Source organism: Marmota monax, unplaced genomic scaffold (genome assembly GCF_021218885.2).
Source record: "Marmota monax isolate L192 unplaced genomic scaffold, Marmota_monax_Labrador192_F-V1.1 WCK01_AAM20220418_F8-fsc00002, whole genome shotgun sequence".
Classification (NCBI taxonomy): domain Eukaryota; kingdom Metazoa; phylum Chordata; class Mammalia; order Rodentia; family Sciuridae; genus Marmota; species Marmota monax.
In genome coordinates this window covers 15048649-15073576 of record NW_026693571.1, presented here as the reverse complement: position 1 = coordinate 15073576, position 24928 = coordinate 15048649, and the positions used below count along the sequence as shown (strand labels likewise).

Genomic DNA, 24928 nt, shown 5'->3' with positions numbered 1-24928 from the left:
AAGTCATTAAGTGATTTGAGTTGATCTACTCGTATTTGAATTTTTGGTGGACGGACCATGGTTGAGGATAATAGAACTCCTAAATAATTAATTGGAAAATTTAATTGTACTTTATCTATTGCTATCTCTAGATTATAATTTTTTAATAAGTTTGTAAGTGTGGCATAACATTCTAGCAATGTGTTTTTATCTTTGTGTGCTAATAATACATCATCCATATAGTGAAATATTTGTAGTTCAGGATTTTGATTTCTAAGTGGCTGGATTACTTTGTTAACATAAATTTGACACATAGTTGGGCTGTTAGCCATCCCTTGAGGGAGTACTTTCCATTCATATCTCTGATCAGGACCTTCATGATTCAGTGCAGGGATAGTAAATGCAAAACGTGGACTATCCTCAGGATGAATTGGAATTGAAAAAAAACAATCTTTAATATCTATAACTAAAACATACCAGGTTTTTGGCAAAGCAGACAACTGAGGAATCCCTGATTGAGCAGGTCCCATAATAACCATCTCATTATTAATGGCTCTTAAATCTTGCAATAATCTCCATTTACCAGATTTCTTTTTGATGACAAAAATGGGAGTATTATGGGGAGATACAGAAGGTTGTATATGTCCTTCTGCTAATTGTTGTTTGACCAGGTCATGGGCTGCTTGTATCTTTTCTTTAGTCAGGGGCCACTGAGGAACCCATACTGGTCTTTCTGATTTCCAAGTAATTTTTATTGTCTCAGTGGCCCTTTCTGAAAATCCAACCCATGTCTGTCTGTTCCTTGATCTATTTGTATTGGTGCTGCTATACCTTGTTCTTGTTTTTCTAATCTTTTTCCTTTCCTAAAACCTTGTCTAGTCATAATAGTGGGTGCATTTTGGTTGATGTTATTTGTTAATGTCAAACCTAATTGATCTAGGACATCTCGTCCCCATAAATTTACGGGAAGATGATCCAATACATATGGCTGTATAGTTCCTTCACATCCTTCAGGATCCTTCCAATCTAATACCATTGCACTTCTATGGGGATTAGTCGCCACTCCTAGGCCTCGAAGCGTTTGAGTGGCTTGTTGTAATGGCCAATGTTTTGGCCATTCTTGAGGAGAGATGATGCTAAGGTCTGCACCTGTATCCAGTAGCCCATTAAATTCATGTCCTTGAATATTTAGTTTTAGCATGGGGCGAGAATCTAAATTTAAAGAAAGCATAGCCCAATCTACACCTGTGGAGCCTAATCCCTTGGAACCTCTTTCTACAGTACGACTGGAAAATTTATCATGTAGGCTGGGTATTATTAGTAACTGTGCTATTCTATCTCCTGGTGAAATTACTGATATACCCTTTGGAGAACTGGCTATAATTTTTATTTCACCTTCATAATCGGGATCAATTACCCCAGGACTTATCATAAGTCCTTTTAGAGTAGAAGAGCTGCGTCCCAATAATAAGCCTACTGTTCCTTTGGGAAGAGGTCCTTTCACCCCTGTGGGAATGATTTGAACTCCCATCTCTGGAGTTAGTACTGCTCTGGCGGAGGCGCAGATGTCCAACCCTGCGCTCCCTCTGGTTTGTCTGATGAGGGATCTGATGGACAATGTGTCCTGGGCACTACCCTGATGGGGTTGCTGGGTTCCTCCAGTGCTCCGTATATTTGTGGTTTTGGGCCCCGGAGCATTGGGCCCTCCTGTCCGTTTTTTGGCAATGGAGCTCGATGCCTTTCTCCACGATATCGTGGATAAACACCTGGTTCTTGTTCGTTTTTTGATAATGGAGTACCCTCTATGGTGGTTTGAGAACGGCATTCATTAGCCCAATGTCTCCCTCTACGGCATCGTGGGCAAATACCTGGTATTCTACTCCTTTGATACCTAGTTTTGTTAAACCCTCCTCCAATGGGGCAATTCCTTTTAAAATGTCCTGTTTGTTCACAATTGTAGCATGTTCTTGGCCTGGCATCTAAAGCCTGTTTTACTGCAGCTGCCACAATTTGCCCTTGTTCATTAATGTCTCTGGCATCTAAAGCCTGTTTTACTGCAGCTGCCACGACTTGCTCTTGTTCATTAATGTCTCTACATAATTTAATATATGTGTTTAAATCTTCATGTTTCCATGGTCTAATGATATCTCTGCACCAACGATTCGCTTGCTCATAAGCCAGGTGTTTTAGTAATGGCATTGCTTGTTCTGTATTCCCAAAAACTCTGGTAGCTGTTTGAATAAGCCTATCTACAAATTCAGCATAAGGTTCATTAGCTCCTTGTATTACCTTACAAGGTAATTACAAATTACACATTGGCTCTAGCTCTCACCAAGCCATGGAACCTAAATAGTCAGAAGATGAAGTCTGTAGGAGAGAAGAGATCCAATAGAACTCCTCATGGAGGTTAGGAGGCTTATGAGAGGAGGAGTTGTACCTCACTCCCTGTCAAATGTTGCAACAGAGGGAATTCCCAAACTCAGCAAGAGTGGCAAAAAAAAAAAAAAAAAAAAGACAGCCTGCAAGAGAGTGTTTAGGAAAACTTGACACAGTACCTTAGATTTTGAAGCCTTAAGTAGTAGAGCAAGGAGAGAAGGTATTAGGGACTGTGTTTACCACTAGAATGTGATGTGTCAAAAATGTATGACTTTCCTATAAGCCAAAAAGGGGATAGTGTAGAGAGAGTAACCAGGCTTGAGCCAGTCTAATGGGAGACCCTATCCAAGAGAGTCCAAGAAGTCAGCCAGAGGACACATGGCCAATGTCAGCAAACAGTAGACCTCACCACCTCTCATCAAGTGTTAAACCCACCTGGGAAGGAGGGGGCACCCAGAAGCATTAGAGCAAAGGAAGTTGTGCAAAAGCAAGGCAGGGTATAAAAAAAAGACCCCCACCCCCTCTTCCATTGTAGTCCCTAAGCCACAGGTTAATCTTGAGCTGGATGGGTAAAAGACAGAAATGTTTGAGTTGGGTGTGAGACTAAAAATTTTAATTGAATTAAACTGGGCTTTTTTTTAATTCCTAAAGACAAGGGAAAAAATGTGAGATCTAACTGAAATAATCATCAACAGACAGAATAGAGATCAAACACATCTATTATTGAAGGCAGTAGATGAAGACACTAGTTATAATAAACTGGTTATAAAATCATCAGGTATCCTGCAGTATTTATATTTTTTTCATGAGAGCTTTGCCTGTTTGCTACACTGTAACATTTCTGGTACCATAAGAGATGAGAGTCTTAGTGACTCAGATAGGAAGAGAAAAATTTTATTATAACACTATCACTATCAATGTTCTTGGGTCACCTAGGGTGAGGGAGAGAAGCAGTGATCAGGTTGTGGGCCACAGAGCTTGAATTATGATCAATATGATTAATACCCTTATTATCTGATAGACATAAAGAGCTCATTGTACCTGACAGTCCTTTTAAGGTCACATGCAACATTGAAAAACAAAGACTATATACCAAGCCACAGAGAAATTACTAACAAATTCTGAAGAGTTGACAACATGGAAAAATAACATTCTCTGACTATAACGTAATAAATTTAGAAATATGTAAGAAAAAGTATAAACAAAAATAATCCCATTTACTTGAAATGTTAAAAACACGTTTATAAAAAAACCCATGGGTCAAATAAACAATAGACTTTCAGTTTCTGAGGTGGACTGTAAGGACCTTGAAAGTCATCACTCTGTATGAAAACAAGTAAAATGCCACAACTGAAAACTGACAATTATTCTTAGGACTGTCAGAGGAGTGAGGTTATAGGATAAATCACTGCTCCCCAAAATCGAATAGATAAACAAGTAAATACAGGCAATCACAACTTTCCCAAATAGACTCCTGACTTACTTCCCAGCTGAGAGCTCTACAGGAACCAGGATGGAAAAGGGAAAACTGAACTAAAATTGACAAATTCCTGGAGGATTTGTGTGGATAAGTCTGAGAGTTAAAAACTCCAAAGGCCCAGGGGTTGGTCATCTATTGGTCTGTGAATTTTCCTCTATGAGTTTTAGTAAGTTCTTCCAATGAAAATTGGAAAAAAAAAAAAAAATACTCCTCCTATATCCTGAAGAGAGAGGAAAAGAATTCATTGTGAATGTGCTAGTGCTTCTGTTCTTCACAAGGCCTACCCTCAGAAGAAACTACTTTACCAGAACTAAAACTTTGGGGGTTTTATCAGAGCCTAACCAACCTGGAGAAAGAAACATACTCATCTCCAGCCACCTGGATATGCTATCCCACCTAAAGGAGTTGGGGGGGGGGGCGGGGGGGGGACACCTGAAGGCACTATGATGGTCTCAGCCCAAGTACATAAGCTCATTAGGAGACTGAGACCTGACAGAGATGCAAGATGGCGGGCTAGAAGGAGGCAGCATTCCATGTCGCTCTATGACCTATGATTCAAGTAGTGGGAATACTGCTTCACTGGAAGTGAAAAAGGATCCCCCCAAACATCTGCTCCCACGAAGAAATCACAGCCGCTGTGCCCACACAGGGCTCCAGGACTCAGTGTCAGAGCAGGACCCCAGACTACTCTCCCATGCAGGGCTCCCAGGTGCCAGAGCAGGACCACGTGCATCAGCACCTGTGCAGGACTCCTGGCCATCCACCTGCGGAGGAATCCCAGACACCACTCCCACGCAGGACACTGGGCCACTCTCCATGCACAAGAACTGTGGCTGCCACTCCTGTGTGGACCCCCATCTACCAACATGGGGCTCCCCCAGTCTCCATCTTGGGACACTGCCACCACTGCCATAGTCCTCTGCATGCTGTAGCCTGCCTACACCTGGAGACATCGCACAGGCTCTAAAGACAGCCAAGAGCCACAACACTGCACCCCAGAGAGCTGCATCTCTGAACACATCGCCCAACACCATCTCCCAACCCCCCAACCAGATCCGACTCCCCATTACTGAAAGCCTCCGCCTTCACCTTGGAACACCTTTGTCGCCATCTTTATTTGGGGCAACTCCCAATTTGGAATACAGACTGGGCAGGTACATAAAATCCCCAACTCCACCCTCTCCCTGGAAGCTTCTAACTTGGCACAGTGACTGTCCAATACAAAACAGCTCTCCAAGACAGGTGTGAAGCCCCCAAGCACAACCCACAATACGTCTGGAGAGAAATGTCCCAGATTAGGAAGTAGAAAAGGGGAGGTTGAGTGAGACACAGTTTAGAGACTAATTTACAGACCAGGAACAGTGAGGTCTACAGGTGATGTAAGGAGGTAAGACCAGTGCCCACATCACACGAGTGGGCCCCAAAGGAGGTCCTTGGGATGTAGTCTCCTATAGGGGAAGAGTGGATGCCATACCCTGCTTCCACGTGCCCTGCATCCAAGACCAATCCTCCCACCTTGGTAACTGCCACCATTCTGAGAGTGGAGCAAACAACAGACAGCCCTACCTATTGGATGAGAAGGGAAGCAGAAAGATACTGATCTCCAATGAAAACAATCCTTGTTTCTTCATTCAAAGTTTTTATTTTCTCTCTCTCTCTCTATTCTCTCACCCTCACATCCCCAACATATGTGAAACCAAATACTTTGCATGAATTAGGATACTGAGAACTGGGATATCTGAATAGTATATTACAGTTGTGTTGTATAGTATGGAAATACAAATCATGTCTCAATAATAACCCTGAATGTTAATGGCCTAAACTCGCCAATCAAAACACATAGACTGGCAGATTGGATTAAAAAAAAAAAAAAAAAGATCCAACAATATACTGCCTCCAGGAGAGTCATTTCATATGAAAGGACATCCACAGACTGAAGGTGAAAGGTTGAAGGGAAATTAATTAGACTCCAACCTAAAGTTAATCAAAAGGCATTAAAAAGGTATTTCATACTGCTCAAGGGAACATACACCAACAAGACATAACAATTATAAATATATATGCCCCAAACAATGGAGCATCTACATTCATCAAACAAACTCAAGTTCAAGAGTCAAATAGACCACAAAACAATAACTCTGGGTGACTGTAACAAACCTCTTTCACCACTGGATAAATCTTCCAAACATATGCTCAACAAAGAAACTAGAGAACTCAATAATATAATCAATAACTTAAACTTAACTGACATATATAGAATATTGTATCCATCAATGAGTGAATACACTTTCTTCTCAGCAGCACATAGATCCTTCTCTAAAATAGACCCTATATTATGCCACAAAGCAACTCTTAGCAAATATAAAAAAGTAGAGATACTACTCTACATTCTAACAGGTCATAATGGACTAAAATTAGAAATCAATGATAAAATATAGAGGCTATTCCAACCCCTGGAGACTAAAAAATATGCTATTAAATGAACAATGGGTTGAAAAGACATCAAAGAGGAGATTAAAATTCTTAGAGGTAAATGAGAACACTGATAAAACATATTAAAATCTCTGAGACACTATGAAGGCAACACTAAAAGGAAAGTTCATTGCAGAGTTTATTCCTTCAAAGAAGAAAAAGTCAACAAATAAATGACCTAATATTACATCTCAAACCCGTAGAAAAAGAACAAATCAATTCCCAAAGCAGAAGACAGGAAATAATTAATATCAGAGCTGAAATCAATGAAATTGAAACAAAAGAAACAACTGGAAAAATTGACAAAACTAAAAGTTGATTCTTTGAAAAAATAAATAAAATTGATAAACCATTAGCCATGCTAACAAAAAGAAGGAGAGAGAAAACTCAAATTACTAACATATGTGATGAAAAAAGGAATATCACAACAGACACTACAGAAGATAATTAGAAATTATTTTGAAAATTTGTACTCCAATAAAATAGAAAATATCAAAGGCATCAACAAATTTCTATAGGCATGTGATGTGCCCAAGCTGAATCAGAATGATATACATAATTTAAACAGATCAATTTCAAGTGACGAAATAGAAGACACCATCAGAAGCCTACCAGCCAAGAAAAGCCCAGGACTGGATGGATACACAGTTGAGTTCTACAAGACCTTTAAAGAAGGACTAATACCAATACTATCAAAATTATTTTGTGAGATAGAAAAAGAGGGGACACTTCCAAACTCACTCTATGAGGCCAATATCACCCTGATTCCAAAACCAGGCAAAGACATATCAAAGTAAGAAAACCTCAGACCAATATCTCTAATGAACATAGATGCAAAAATTCTCAATAAAATTCTGGCAGATCGAATACAAAAACATCAAAAAATAGTCACCCTCCAAGGGGTGCAAGGTTGGCTCAATATATGGAAATCAATAAATGTAATTCATCACATCAATAGATTTAAAGATAAGAACCATATGATCATCTCAATAGATGCAGAAAAAACATTCAACAAAATACAGCACCTCTTCATGTTCAAAACACTAGAAAAACTAGGGATAACAGGAACATATCTCAACATTGTAAAAGCTATCTATGTGAAGTCCCAGGCCAACATCATTCTAAATGGAGAAAAATTGAAAGCATTCCCTCTAAAAATGGGAACAAGGCAGGGATTCCCTCTTTCACCACTTCTATTTAACATAGTTCTTGAAACAGTAGCAGAGCAATTAGAGAAACGAGAGAAATTAAAGGGATATGGATAGGAAAAGATGAACTCAAATTAGCACTATTTGCTGACGATATGATTCTATATCTAGAAGACCCAAAACATTCTACTAGAAAACTTCTAGAACTAATAAATGAATCATCAAAGTAGCAGGATATGAAATCAACAGCCATAAATCAAAGGCATTTCTGTACATCAATGACAAATCCTCTGAAAGAGAAATTAGAAAAACTACTTCATTTACTGTTAGGGTCTGTAAACAAGTCAAGATGGCGCCTGGCATTTTGCCAGAGGGAGTGGTTTGTGAAGTAACGCCAGCGAGCCATTAAGTGTGGAGATTCCTTATTGGTTGACTGCTGTATCTAGTTTATGTTAATTAAGATAAGCTGTGTGTAATGTGTATATACCCCTCCTGTCATACAATAAATGGCTCCTACTCCTGCTGTATCAATGTACACAAATTGCTCGTCACCCCCCCAGTTAGTTTGCCCAGCCAGCCGGGCTGCGGCAATTTACAATAGCCTCAAAAAAATAAAATATTTGGAAATCAACAAAAGTGGTGAAAGACATCTCTAACAAAAACTACAGAACACTAAAGAAAAAAATTAAAGAAGATCTTAGAAGATGGAAAGATCTCCCTTGTTCCTGGATAGGCAGAATTAATATTGTCAAAATGACCATACTACCGAAAGCACTATACAGATGTAATGCAGAACCAATCAAAGTCCCATTGACATTCCTCATAGAAATAGAAAAAGCAATCATAAAATTCATCTAGAAAAATAAGAAACCTAGAATAGCTAAAGCAATCCTTAGCAAGAAGAGTGAAGCAGGTGACATCACTATACCAGACCTTAAACTATACGACAGAGCAATAGTAACAAAAACAGCATGGTATTGGCACCAAAATAGACTTGTAGACCAATGGTACAGAATAGAGGACACAGAGACAAACCCATATAATTACAGTTATCTTATATTAGACAAAGGTGCCAAAAACATATATTGGAGAAAAGATAGTCTCTTCAACAAATGGTGCTGGGAAAACTGGAAATCCATATACAACAAAATGAAATTAAGCCCCTATCTTAAACTCAAAGTGAATCAAGGGCCTAGGAATTAAAGCAAAGACCTTTAGAAGAAAAAATAGGCCCAAGTCTGATTAAGCCCAGCTTCCTTAATAAGACTCCTATAATGCAAAAAATAAAATCAAGAATCAATAAATGGGATGGATTCAAACTAAAATGCTTCTTCTCAGCAAAAGAAACAGTGAGGTGAATAGAGTGCCTACAGAATGGGAGCAAATTTTTACCACACGCACATCAGATAGAGCACTAATCTCTAGGATATATAAAGAACTGAAAAACCTTTACACCAAACAAAACAAAAACAAAAACAAAAAAACCCAATCAATAAATAGGCCAAGGAACTGAACAGACACATCTCAGAAGATGATATACAATCAATCAACAAATATATGAAAAAATGTTCAACATCTCTAGCAATTAGAGAAATGCAAATCAAAACTACTCTAAGATTCACCTCACTCCAGTCAAAATGACAGCTATCAAGAATTCAAACAACAGGGCTGGGGTTGTGGCTCAGCGGTAGAGCATTTGCCTAGCACGTGTGAGGCCCTGGGTTCGATTCTCAGCACCACATAAAAATAAATAAATCAATAAAATGAAGGTATCATGTTAAAAAAAAAGAATTCAAACAACAATAACTATTGGCAAGGATGTGGAGGAAAAGGTACACTCACACATTGCTTTGGGAATGCAAATTGGTGCAGCCAATCTGGAAAGCAGTATGAAGATTCCTTGGAAAATTGGGAATGGAATCACCATTTAACCCAGCTATCTCACTCCTTGGTCTATACCCAAAGGACTTAAAAACAGCATACTACATGGTCACAGCCACATCAATGTTTATAGCAGCACAATTCACAATAGCTAAACAGTGAAGCCCTGAATATGTCCTTCAGTGGATGAATGGATAAAAAAAAAATTGGCATATATACACAATAGAATATTACTCAGCAATAAAAGAGAATAAAATCATGGCATTTGCAGGTAAAATTATAAATTTGGGGAATATAATGCTAAGTGAAGTTAGCCAATCCCAAAAAACCAAATGCAGAATGTTTTCTCTGATATAAGGATGCTGATTCATTCTTGGGGATTGGTGGAGGAGCATGGGAGAAATAAACGAACTCTAGATAAGGCAAAGGGGAGGAACGGGAATGGAAGGGCTACGGGGTAGGAAAGGGAGTGGAATGAGATGGACATCATTACTGTAAGTACATGTATGAAGACACGAATGGTGTGACTCTACATTGTGTTCAACCAAAGATATTAAAAATCGTACTATATATTCGTAATATGAATTGAAATGAATTCTGCTGTTATATATAACAAATTACAATAATTTTTTAAAAATAAAATAAAAGACTGAGACCTATCATAGGAATATAAAATGCTCCCCTTTTCCATACCTTCTCACCACATCACTGAAGTCCTGTTTACTAGAGGTCCTTTTGCCTAGTACATCATGTATGGCTTTCAACAGAAAATTATGCAGCAAAAAGCACATGAAGAGACAAAGCAAGTACCAGAACCAGACTCAGATGTAAGAAGAATATTGGAATTATCAGGCCAATAATTTAAAGGAGCTAGGAGATGTCATGGAAAATGCAGACAACATGCAGGCACAAGTGGGCAGTGTAAAAAGAAGATGGAAATTCTAAGAATAAAATAATGCTACAGATCAAGAGCACTGTACAGAAATTTAAAAAATACTTTGATGATTCATTAGAAGATGAACCATGGCTGACAAAGAATCTCTGAGCTTGAGGATATGTCAGTTGAAATGTCTAAAACTGAAAATTAAGAGAAATAAGGCTGAAAAAATTAGATTGAATATCTAAGAACTGTTGGAACAACTACAAAACTATAACACACATGAATAGGGAATACTAGGAGAAGAAAGAAAGGAACAAAGCCACAGTTTAGATAATAATAACTGAAAATTTACCCCAAATTAATGTCAGGCGGGCTGGGGATGTGGCTCAAGCGGCAGCACGCTCGACTTGGCATGCGTGCGGCCCGGGTTCGATTCTCAGCACCACATACGAACGGAGATGTTGTGTCCGCCGAAAACTAAAAAAAATAAATATCAAATTAATGTCAGGCATCATATCATAGATCCAGGAGACCCAAAGAACACCAAGCAGCAGGATAAATACCCAAAACAAACAAACAAAAACTACACCCAAGGATATCATATTCAAACTGGAGAAAATCAAAGATAAAAAATAATGAAAGAAGCCAAGGAAAAAAAGTCTTACGTATAGAGGAGCAAAGATCAGTATTTTAACTGGGTATGGTGGTGCACACCTGTAATCCCAGTCGCTCAGGGGGCTGAGACAGGAGGATCTCAAGTTCAAGGCTAGCCTCAGCTATTTAGCAAGGCTCTAAGCAATCTTAATGAGACCCTGTCTCAAGTTAAAAAGCAAAAAGAGCTGGGATGTAGCTCAGTGGTAAAGAGTCTTGGGTTAAATTTCCAAGACCAAAAAAAAAATTATATTCAATTTCTCTGGAGCCAGACAAGCAACATTTAAAGTGTTGAGAGGAAAAAAGTATACTAACCTACCATTCTGTACCTTGCAATATTATTCCTCAAAAATGAAGGAAAATTAGATTTTTTCAAACAAAATTTGAAAATCTGTTGCCAACAGACCTGCCTTTCAAGGAATGTCAAAAGAAGTTATTCAGAGAGAAAGAAAATGATACAGGTAACATCTCAGATCTACATAAAGGAACAGCATTAGAGAACTAAATGAAGGTCAAATCATAGTCTTATTTTTCTTATAATTCCTTGTCTAACAGATAATAGTTTGTTCAAAATAATAAAAGCAAAATTATGTATTTGATGATCATAACTTATGTATAAGTGAAATAACAACAGTGACACAAGGAACATGAGACAGGAATTAAAAATGCTTTGTTGATATAAGGCAATGAAGTGGTACAGTGTTATCTGGAAGCAGACTTGAAATAGTTCTAAGTGTATATTGCAAATTCCAGGGCAACCATGGAAAAAGTTTTATTTTTTTAAAGAGTATAACTAATATGCTAAGAAATATAGAAAAATGTAACCTTACAAATGATCACTTTAAAACATGAAAAACAGAAAAAGAATTAAAAAAAAAAAAACAAAGGAACAAAGAAAAAGAACAACAAATCTGGTATATAAAAATGCAGCTATATCAGTATTCATTTTAAATGTCAGTGGTCTAAATACTCCAGTTAAAGGATAAAAATTGTCAGAATATATTGAAAAACAAGACCCAACTATATGTTATCTATAAGAAATCCATTTTAAATATAAAGACACATATAGATTAAAAGAAAAGAAATGGAAAATGGGATCCCATGCTAATGTTAGTCAAAGCAAATGAGAATAGCTATATGAATTTCAGAGAAAGATTTGCAATAAGAAAAATTATCAGGATAAAGAGATACCTGACATAATGATAAATTGATTAATTATCCAAGGACAAAATGATGCTTGATGTGTCTGAGCCTATAACAGAGCCTCAAATATGAATAAATTAAAAACTGATAGAACTATAAGGGTAGTAAGATAAATCCATTGATATAGTTGGAGACTTCAGTATACCTCTGTAGTTATAGACAGATTTATCAAGCAGAAAATTTGTAAGGACATATTTGAACTCAACAATATCATCAATCAGTTGGATATAGTTGACATCTATTTCATTCAACAACAGTAGAATATCCATTCTGCTTGAGTTTATATGGAATGCTTACCAACATAGACCATATTCTGAGTCATGAAATACTCCTTAACAAATTTAAAATAATAGAAATTACACAATGTATACTCTCAGACCACAATAATCTCTTAAATTAGAAATCACTACCAGAGATATATAGCTACAAAGTTCCCAAATAGTGGAAGATAAAGCAACACACTTATAAATCACACATAAATCAACCATGAAATTCCAAGACAAATTTTAAATTAATAAGTAAAAAAGACAACTTATCAAGATTTGTGAGATGCAGCAAAAGCAGTGCTTAGATAAAAATTTATAGCACTGAAAATTTATATATAATAAAATCTGGGGGGCTGAAGCTGTAGCTCAGTGGTAAAGCGCATGCCTCTCATGCGTGAGGCACTGAGTTGGATCCTCAGCACCACATAAAAATAAATAAAGACACTATGTGTTCATCTACAACAAAATATATACATAAAAATATTTTTTAAAAAATAAAATCTAACACCTACAATCTAAGCCTCTACCTTATAAAGCTAGAAAAGAAGAACAAATTAAATCCAAAGTAAGGAGAACAAAAGGAATAATAAAATTAGAGTATAATCAATGAAAAGAGGAATTCAACAGGAAAAAAAATTAACAAAACCAAATGAAGGGTGATTTTTTTTAAAGGACAATAAAATTGATAAGCCTTTACCCAGGCTAATTAACAAAACATGAATTGTTTATATCAGCAACATAAAGAAGACATCATTGCAGATCCAAATTGGACATTAAAATGATATTAAAAGAATACTATGAACAACGCTATGCCCACAAATTTGGCACAGATGAAGTTCACCAGTTCCTTGAAAGATACAATTTCCCCAAATGCATGCAAGAATAAGTAGATAATCTGAAATTTGTCAATAATTAATAACCTTGCATAACAGAAAGCACCAAGCCAAATGGGCTCATGGGACAATTCTAACAAACTCTTTTTTTAATATTTATTTTTCAGTTACATGTGGACACAGTATCTTCATTTTATTTTTATGAGGTGTTGAGGATCAAACCCCGTTTCTCAAGCATGGTAGGCGAGCTCTCTACCTCTGAGCCCCTGCCCCAGCCCCTAACAAACTCTTAAGGAAGAAATTTCATCAATTCTTTACAATCTCTTCCAAAAGATAGAAGCAGTGGGCAGTCTTCACATTGTAGAACCAATATTGCCCCCAAACCAAAACCAGACAAATGTAAGAAAACAATATAGAGAGACCAATAACGCTCATGAACATATATAAAATATTCAGCAAAATATTAGCAAATAAATCCAACAATATATAAAAATGATTATACATCATGACCAAGTGGAATTTATTCTAGGTATGCAAGGCCAGTTAAACCCTTGAAAATCAATTAATATGAACCATCATATCAACAAGATAAACAAGAAGCATCATATGCCCATATCAATAGATGCAGAAAAAAACATTTGATTGAGTAAAGCGGATTACCCTCCATAATGTGAGTGGGCCTCATCCAATCAGTTCAAGATCTGAATACAACAAAAGACTCACCTTCTCTGACTTAAGACAGGCTATTATTGCCTGAAAGTTTTCTAATGAAACATTGGCTCTTCCTGGTTCTACAGCAGCCTGCCAATCTTTGGACTAAATTGAGGCATCAACCGTTCAGACTTTCCATCTCCATGATCAATCTGTTTTGCAAATCCGTTTTCATATACACATCATATTGATTCTGTTTCTCTGTAGAACCTTAACTAATATACCATACAATCCAATAATCAAGTCCCTTGGTATTTACTCAAAAGAGATGAAAAAATGTCCACACAAAAATCTGAATATAAATATTTTTACAGCAGCTTAAAATGCAAAAGCTTAAGAAAATAAAGGGTTTTTAAAACTAAGCTGACAAAACTTTATCTACTCTAACCAAGGAGAAAAGAAAAACCCAAATAATAAAATAAAAGACTGAAAAAAGGAAATATTACTACTGATACCATGAAATATTAAAAAGCCTTGAGGGGACTGGGGTTGTGGCTCAGTGATGGAGTGCTTGCCTAGCATGTGTGAGGCACTGGGTTTGATTTTCAAAACCACATGTAAATAAATGAAATAAAGGCCATTGAAAAGTAAAAAATATTTTAAAAAGAAAAAGCATTGAGGACCATTCTGGACAGCTATGTGCCAAAAAACTGGAAAACACAGAAATGGATTAATTCCTGGACAAATATAACGTACCAATATTGAACCATGAAGAAACAAAACCTCACCATACCAATAATGAGTAACAAAATCGAATCAGTGCTAACGTCTCTCAACAAAGAAAAACCCAGGACTGAATGACTTCACTGTTGAATTCTATCAATACAGTCTCAGTTAGATTCCAAAAAAAAGTGAAAGGTAGGGTATTCTGAACTCATTCTATGAGGCCAGCATTATGCTCCTACTAAAACTAAACAAGGACACAATAAAAAAGAAAATTACTGGTCAATCTTCCTGATGAACATAAATGCAAATATTCTCAAAATACTAGCAAACCAAATCCAACAGCACATCAAGATTATACACCACGGGGGCCGGGGTTGTGGTTCGGTAGAGCACCTGCCTCACATGCGTGAGGTACTGGGTTGATCCCCAGCACCACAAAAACATAAACAAATACAATGTATTTCACGAAATAGTTTGAGAAGTATTGGTGTTAATTCTTCTTTAAAGGTCTTGTAGAACTCAGCTGTATATCCATCCGGTCCTGGGCTTTTCTTGGTTGGTAGGCTTCTGATGCTGTCCTCTATTTCCTTTCTTGAAATTCATCAGTTTAAATTGTGTATATCATCCTGATTCAGTTTTAGAGGCACATCATATGCCTCTAGAAATTTGTTAATGCCTTCGATATTTTCTATTTTATTGGAGTACAAGTTTTCAAAATAATTTCTAATTATCTTCTGTATTTCTGTAGTGTCTGTTGTGATATTCCCCTTTTCATCATGTATGTCAGTAATTTGAGTTTTCTCTCTCCTTCTCTTTGTTAGCATGGCTAATGGTTTATTAATTTTATTTATTTTTTCAAAGAAGCAACTTTTAAGTTTTGTCAATTTTTCCAATTGTTTCTTTTGTTTCAATTTCATTGATTTCAGCTCTGATTTTAATTATTTCCTGTCTTCTGCTGCTTTTGGTGATGATTTGTTCTTCTTTTTCTAGGGCTTTGAAATGTAATGTTAGGTCATTTATTTGTTGACTTTTTCTTCTTTGAAGGAATGAACTCCATGCAATGAACTTTCTTCTTAGAACTGCCTTCATTGGGGCTGGGATTGTAGCTCAGTGGTAGAGTGCTTGCCTAGCACGTGAATCCATGGGTTTGATCCTCAGCACCACATAAAAGTAAATAAACAAAATAAATGTATTGTGTACAAATAAAAAACAAATATTAAAAAAAGAACTGCCTTCATAATGTCCCAGAGATTTTGATATGTTGTATCAGTGTTCTCATTTACCTCTAAGAATTTAAAAAATTTTTAAATTTGTTTTAATTAGTTATACATGACAGTAGAATGCATTTATGCACTTTGACATATCACATATAGATGTGATATAATTTCTCATTCTTCTGAGTGTACATGTTGCAGAATCATATCGGTCATGTAGTCACATATATACATACAGTAATAATGTCTGTTTCATTCTACTATCTCTCCTATCTCCACATCCCCTCCACTTCCCTCCCATCACTTTCCTCTACCTGATCTAAGGTAACACTGTTCCTCCCTAGTGCCCCCTGTCTTATTGTGAATTAGTATCCACATATTAGAGAAAACACTCGGCCTTTGATTTTGGGGACTGGCTTATTTCACTTAGCATGATATTCTCCAACTCCAACCATTTACTGGCAAATGCCATAATTTTACTCTTCTTTAAAGCTGAATAATAGTCCATTGAGTATATTTACCACATTTTCTTTATCCATTCATCTATTGAGGGACACCTAGGTTGGTTCCACATTCTAGCTATTGTGAATCGAGTTGCTATAAACATTGTGATGTGGCTGCATCACTATAGTATGCTAATTTTAAATCCTTTGGGTATAAACCAAGGAGTGGGATAGCTGAGTCAAATGGTGGTGCCATTCCCAATTTTCTGAGGAATCTCCATACTGTTTTCACTGGAGAAAAGATAGCCTATTCAACAAATGGTTCTGGCAAAACTGGAAATCCATATGTAGCAAAATAAAACAAAATGAAATTAAACCTCTCTCTATCACCCTGCACAAAAATCAACTCAAAGTGGATCAAAGACTCAGGCACTAGAATGTAGACTCTGCATCTAATAGAATAAAAAATAGGCCCAAATCTTCACCATGTCGGCCTAGGATCTGACTTCTTTAACAAGACTCCTAAAGCACAAGAAGTAAAATCAAGAATTAATAAATGGGATGGATTCAAATTTAAAAGCTTCTTCTCAGCAAAGGAAACAATTGATAATGTTAAAAGAGAGCCTACAGATTGGGAGAAAAACTTCACCACATGCACCTCCATAAAGCATTAATCTCTAGGATATATAAAGAACTCAAAAAACTTAACACCAAAAAAGCAAATAACCCAATCAATAAATGGGCTAAGGAACTAAACAGACACTTTGCAGAAGAAGAAATACAATTGATCAACAAATATATGAAAAAGTGTTCAACATCTCTAGCAATTAGAGAAATGCAAATCAAAACTATTCTAAGATTTCATCAAGAATGGCAATCATCAAGGATAGAGGCAACAATAAATGTTGGCAAGGATGTGGTGAAAAATGTACACTCATACATTGTTGGTGGGACTGCAAATTGGTGAAACCTCTAAGAATTTTTAAATTTCCTCTTTGGTATTTTTTGCAACTCATTGTTCACTCAATAGCATATTACTTAGTCTCCAGGTGTTGGAATAGCTTTTATTTTTTATTTTAACATTGATTTCTAATTTCATCCTACTGTGGTCTGATACAATGCAAGGTAGTATCTCTACTTTGACCCAGCTATCCCACTCCTCAGTTTATATCCAAAGAACTTAAAAACACCTTAGTGCAGGGACACAGCCACATGAATGTTTATAGCAGCACAATTCACAATGGCTAAATTGTGAAACCAACACAGATGCCCTTCAGTAGATGAATGGCTAGGGAAACTTTGGTATATATACACAATGGAATATTACTCAGCATTAGAAGAGAATAAAATCATGGAATCTGCAGGTAAATGGATGGAGTTGGAGAATACAATGCTAAGTGAAGTAAGCCAATCCCAAAAAACCAAAGGCAGAATGTTTTCTTTGATATGAGGATGCTGATTCATAATGGCCATGGCAGGGAGCATGGGAGGAGTGGAGGAACTTTAGATAGGGCAAAGGGGTGTCAGGGGAAGGGAGGGGCATGGGGCTAGAAAAGACAATAGAATGAGTTAGACATTATTACCCTAATTGCATGTATGAAGATATGAGTGGTGTGAAAATACTTTGTGTACAACCAGAGACTTGAAAAATTGTGCTCTATATGTGTAATATGAAATGAATTGCTGCCATCATATATAACAAATTAAAATAAATAATTTAATTTAAAAAGCAATTAGAGTCAGCATACTATAGCAATACGTATATGTTCATGTTACCAATCTACGGAACCAACCGAGGTGTCCATCAACAGATGAATAGACAAAGAAAATATGGTACATATACACAATGGATTTTATTCAATCAAAAAGAAGAATGAAGTTATGTCATTTGAGGGATAATGAATGAAACTTGAAAATATTATGTTAATAAAACAAGCAAAAACAGAGTCAAGTTTCATAGGTTTTCTTTCTTATGTGGAAGCTAAAGAGGAAAATGGAAAAGAAAGCTGGTGGATGTGGAAGGGGAATCTCATGATAAAACAAGGGAGATCCAAGAAAAAGGGACCAAAGAGAGAGAGGAAGGAAGAGAAAGGGAAATGCTGGGGAATGATACTGGCCAAATTATATTGTTATATAATGTGCATGTATGAATATGGAACAATTAATTAATCCAATATGTAAAATTATAATGTACGAATAAAAATATGGGAAGTAGGAGCAATAAATAAATAAATAAATGAAGGTATTATGTCCATCTACAACTAAAAAATATTTTTTTTTAAAAAAAGATTATACACCATCATCAAAAGGAGTTTATCTTAGAAATGCAAGGATGACTCAACATACACAAATCAATAACCAAGACACATCATATCAACAGAACGAAGGACAAAAAGTATTTAGAATTCGATATCCCTTTGTGACAAAAACTCTGAACAAATTAGATATAGAAGGACTATATGCCAATACAATTAAGGATGCCCACTCTCACCACTCTCAACATAGTACTGGAAGTTCTAGTCAGAACAATTAGGCAAGAGAAAGAAAGATCATCCAAATGGGAAAGAAAGAGGTTAAACTATCTTGTTTGAGAAAACATGAAAAAGCCTAAAAATGCCACCAAATACCTGTTAGAACTGATAAATTCACTAAAATTTCAGGATATGTTATAGAAATCAATAACATAACTGCACTAGGGCTAGATCCTATACCACACATCTGCAATCCCAGCTACTCTGGAGGCTGAAACAGGAGGATTACTTGAGCCTAGGAGTTAAAGGCCAGCCTGGAAAACACAGCAAGACTCCTTCTCAAAACAAACAAAACCATCAAAAATAACAACAATTAAAAAGGTCTAGGAATAAATTTAACCAAGAAGGTAAAAGAAGTCTATAATGAACCCTATAAAACACTGATGAGAGAGCCTCCCACCTCCAAAATGGAAAGAAATCCCATGTTTATGGATCAGATGAATTAATAGTGTTAAAATATCCATACTACCCAGGTCAACCTACAGATTTAATACAATCCTAATCAAGATACCATTTCCCCAAACCCCCTAAACTCCTAAACTTCATATAGAACCACAATAGACTCTAAATAGCCAAAGCAATACTAAGCAAAAAGAACAAAGCTGGAAGCATCACAATCTCTTACTTCAGAACATATTACAAAGCTATAGTAACTGAAACAGCATGATACTGGCATAAAAACAGATGTATAGACCAATGGAAGAGAATAGAGAAACCATAAATAAATCCAATTTATAGTCAACAAAGTCACCAAGAACACACATTGGAGAAAAGGCAGTCTCTTCAATAAATAGTGTTGGGAAAATTGAATATTCACATGCAGATGAATTAAGCCTGATCCTTAACTCTCACTAGTTACAGAAATCAACTTAAAATAGACCCAAGACCTAAATGAAAAACCCAAACTATGAAAGTATGGGAAGAAAAGATAGGAAAAATGCTTCAGGATCTTTGGTCAAAAATATTTTTGGCATGCCCCAAAGCACAGGCATCAAAAGTAAAAATTGACAAATGGGATTACATCAAACTAAAAAGCTTCTGCATAGCAAAGGAAACAAGAGTTAAGAGATGGGAGTTGGGGTGTATGCTTGCCTAGCATGTAAAAGGTCCTGGGTTGGGCCTCTATCACTACCAAAGCAAATAAGTAAGTAAGCAAATAAATAAATAAATAAACAGATAGACAAACAAACAACTTATAGGATGTCAGAAAGTATATGCAAATTATTCATCTGACAAGAGATTAATGTCCAAAATATATGGCATAAAACAACTCAACAATAAAAAAAACAAAACAAAACATTACTTCAATTTAAACGTGGGTAAATGATCTAAATAGACATTTCTCAAAGATGTATAAATAAAAAATAATATATGAAAAAATATATTCAAAATCACTAAGCATCAGGGAAATGCAAATCAACACTGCAATGAAATATCAACTTACCGCAGAATGGCTATCAAAAAAGACAAAAACAAAACAGAACAGTGTTGGCAAGGATGCAGAGAAGGGACACTCCTACACATCATTGGTGGGAATGTAAATTAGTACCACTGGTATGAAAAACAGTTTGGAAGTTTTTGCTTGTTTGTTTTCTCTGAAAAAAAAAAAAAGTTGGAGGTAAATGGTCAATTTTGCTTTGTGTTTGCAGTGCGAGGGATCAAACCCAGAACCTTGTTCATGCTAGACAATCACTCTACCATTGAGCTATACCCTCAGTCCAAACTGCTAGTTTTTATTTACTTAATAGTAAACTCACTCTTCTTTCTTCTCTTTTTAAAAGCAGTAAGTTATGTATAATATTCAGATATTTAGCGCACAGTTCAGTGATTTTTGGCAATTTATATCCTGTGTAATCGCCACCCCTATGGAGGAGATACAGAGCATTTCATCCCAGTAAACTCCCTTGGACTTCTTTCTCATTGATTTCCTCCCCTTCCAGGTAGGGACTGTATTATCACCTAAGTTCAGTTTTGCGTTTTCTTCAATGTTACACAAATAGCACCCTATACTATGTATTTTTCTTTCTTTGATCAGTATAATATTTTTCAAATTAATCTGTGCCATTTCATCCTTTTTTCTGAAATATATTTTATTTTATATAGAATTATAGGATGATAGTTATTTTCTTGCAGTCTTCAAACGTAATATTCCACTTTCTTTTGTTTCCATTGTTGCTGTAGAGAAATCTCCCAGTTTTGCTCGAGTCATCTCCCTAGTTTCTTTGCAGATAATCTACTTGATTTTCTTTTATACTTACTTTAAAAATGAATGTTTTGGGCTGGGGATGTAGCTCAGTGGTAGAGCACTTGCCTTACATGTGTGAGGCACTGGGATCAATCCTCAGTACCACATAAAAATAAATAAATAAAGATATTGTGTCCATCTACAACTAAAAGAATATATATATATATATATATATATATATATATATATATATATATATATATATTTTTTTTTTTTTTTTTTTTTTTTAAAGAATGTTTTTACTTTAATTTTCTGCAACTGCACTATGAGATTTTTTTTTCTTGTTAGGGCTTCAATGGGTTTACTTAATCTGCAGCTTAGGATCTTTAATCAATTTTAGAAAAAAATTAGCCATTTCTTTTTCAAAAATTGCTTATGCTCCATTCCCTCCTTCTTCTTTATGATTGTCTATATCCAATCAGGAGAGAAATTACACAGTAGGTCAAGCAAGAGAAGTTTAATGTAAATAATTACTAACTATGATTAAAGAGTGACTATGTTATATAAGAAAACTATATGTATACATATATGAAAAATTGTGCTCTATATATGTAATAAGAACTATAATGAATTCCGCTGTTATATATAAATAAAAAAGAAAACTCTATATGGTACTAAAAAGCTGGTAGAGGATATATAAGAATAAACAAACTTGAAAGGAGTTCAGATCTTTTTGGAGAAGATGTAGTTCAGCCTACTGCGAGTCAAAAAATATTATTGGCTTAGCTAAGCTAAATCTAGTCTGGACTTGTTGGGGCAGCAATGGGTCACCCTCTAGATTAGAAGTAGAGAAGCAGGTGGATCAGCAACTGACACTGTAGGCCCTCAGTTCCCTTTCAGAGCTTTCAGGCTGCACAGGAGTTTCCAAAGGGACATTGTTTGGACCTCTGGCCTCAGGTGAGCTGTGCACAAGCTGTGCAAAGACTTATAGAAGAAATGACTATTGGTGCAAGAATCCCAATGCCACAGCCAGCTCTCTGCAGACAGTGAGAGAGTTTGGTTTTCTTGTCAAGAAGGCTGCAAGGTCTTGCATGTGAACACAGATTATGTTTGGGGCCTGTGGATATTTTACTTATTGTCTCCACACTCATGCCAGCCAACCCACAGCCCCCCACGAAAGTACAGAAATATAAACTTTCTCCTGTGATATCCTTTCACCTACATTTGCTGGGAAAGTTTAACATCATGTCCACTTCAATCTTTATTTTATCTTATCTTTATTTTTTATAGTACTAGGGATTGAAACCAGGGGTGCTCTACCCCCAGCCCTTTTTATTTTTTTATTTTGAGACAATTCTCACCAAGTTGTCCAGGCTAACCTCGAACTTGTGATCCTCTTGCCTCAGAGTCCCCAGCAGCTGGGATTAACAGGGCCATGATAACTGGCACCTGCCTATTTCAACAGAAATTCTTAAAGGAATTAAGTTATATAGAAGAAATAGTGAAAAATTTACTGAGAGACTTAAGGCAGTAAATTGAACTCAAGTTCCAACTAGACATGTGTTAAACCAAGTCATGTCTCCCTTCATGTTTCTTGAACCTCTGCTAGTTTTTCATCTCAGTGTACTACATTTGGAATAATTTCTTTCTTCCACTTCTCTAAACCTTTAGTTAGCTTTGTCTATTGGGCTATTGGCTCTATCTTCTAAGTTTCAATTAGTCTTTTTAAAAATTTCTTGGAAGTATTGTTTTTGGTTATTTTTCAGTCTGATTAGTTATTTTTTAGTCTCTTGTTCTTTATTCATATTTTAAACTTGTCCTTCTATCTACCATAATCCTTAAGATATAGGATTCTGGAAACTGAGTATCTGTTAGGGTCTGTAAACAAGTCAGGATGGCGCCTGGCAAATGTTAGAGTCTGTAAACAAGTCTGGATGGTGCCTGGCATTTTGACAGAGGGAGTGGTTTGTGAAGTAACGCCAGCGAGCCATTAAGTGTGGAGATTCCTTATTGGTTGACTGCTGTATCTAGTTTATGTTAATTAGATAAGCTGTGTGGAATGTATAAATACCCCTCCTGTCCTACAATAAATGGCTCCCACTCCTGCTGTATCAATGTACACAAGTTGCTCGTCACCCCCCCGGTTAGTTTGCCCAGCCAGCCAGACTACAGCAAGTATCTAGATTTAAATCTCAACCTCTGACATTTAGCTACTTTCCCCTCAGTTATTTATCACATAAATAATAAGTGTATACATTTGTTATAAAATTAAGCATTAACATATGTAAAGAATTTAGAACAGAAGTTGGCATGTAAAAAGTATTACATAAATATTGGCAATTACTGTCTTTTGTGCCTAATGTATTTTTTATTGAGGTAAAATTCACATGCCTTTTAAAATTTAACCATTTTGAATGTACAGTTCAGTGTCTTTTAGTGGGCTTACAATGTTACATAACCATAACCTCTAGAGTTCCAAGACATTTTTGTTATTCACAAAGGAGACCCTCTACCCACTAAGCAATCACTCCATTCTCCCTTCTTCTTAGCTCCTGGCACTACTCTGAGTATTAATATAAATGAAATCATATAGTATAGTACCCTTCTGTTTGGTTTTTTTCACTTAGCATGTTTTCACATCCACATTATATATAAAGTACATTTCTTTTTATGGATGAATATGTCATAGTATGGAAACATTAGAATTTATTCAGTTTCCACATTTTGGTTATTGTAAATAGTTCTCCTGTGAACATTCATTTACAAGTATCTGTTTGAATGTCTGTTTTCAATTCTTTTGGGTACATACTTAAGAATGGAATTGTTGAATCATATTGTAGCTCTGATTTAACTTTTTGAGGAATTGCCAAATTTCCTTTTACAGAAGCTGCTCTATCTTTAAGGGTTTCAGTTTCTCCAAATTCTTAACATTTATTTTCCATTAAAAAAATTGTAACCACCCTAATAAATATGAAGTGATCGCTTCTGTGGGTTTCTTTTCATGTGCTTGATATCATGTGCTTTGATATCTTCTATGGAAAAAAGCACAATCAAATCTTTTCTTTTTTAATAGGGTTGTCTTCATACTGAATTTTATAAATTCTTGTATATATTCTGAATATTAGGCCCTTAACAGACATGATCTGCAATATTTTTCATTCTATAGACTATCTTTTTACTATAATAATGTCCTTGGACACACCAGTTTACAATCTATTTTTTCTTTGGTTGTTTGTGCTTTTGGTATATCTGAGTATTTAAGGAAACTAACAACTGATTTTCTTCTTAGAATTTTGTGACTTTAGCTCTTAAAATTAGGACTTGAATCCATTAAAATATATATATACACATATATGTGTGTGTGTGTGTGTGTGTGTGTGTGTATATATATATATATATATATATATATATATTTTAGTTGTAGTTGGACACAATTTTGTTTTTATGGGATGCTGAGGATCAAACTCAGGACCTCTCACGTGCTAGGCGAGCGCTCTACCACTGAGCCACAACCCCAGCCCCTTAAATATATTTTTTATAACTTTTAATTCTTTTCTTATGTGGTGCTGAGGATTGAACCCAGTGCCCCACCCTTGCTAGGCAAGTGCTCTACTGAGCTTCAGCCAGGGCGCCTCCATACATTTTGAGATAATTTTTGTGTGACTTGAGGCAGAGATCCGAATTTATTCTTTTTCATATACTTATCTAGTTGTCCTGGAACCATTTGTTGAAAAAAGTATTTTTTTTCCCCACTGAGTGGTCTTGTCACCCTTGTTAAACATCAATTGACCATAAATGTATGGATTATTTCTCAGTTCTGTCATGGGCTTACAATTGTATCCCTATGCTAATGCCACAGTTTATTATTGTAATTGTTTTGAATTTGGAAAGTATGAGTCCTTCACCTTTGTTCTTTTTAAAAATTGCTTGACTCTGCAATCCTCTACAAAATTTTAAACCTTTTTTATTTCTGCAGAAATATCTTTGGGACTTTGACAGACTGCATCAA

At 35.9% G+C, this 24928-nt stretch overlaps 1 non-coding gene across 1 annotated transcript; it reads right to left on the bottom strand.

The window, feature by feature from the left end:
* Positions 1–24363: 24363 nt before the first annotated feature.
* Trnaa-agc (transfer RNA alanine (anticodon AGC)) lies at positions 24364–24436 on the bottom strand. Its single transcript has one exon. It is a non-coding gene; the product is annotated as a tRNA-Ala (tRNA).
* Between the last annotated feature and the right edge of the window lie 492 nt (positions 24437–24928).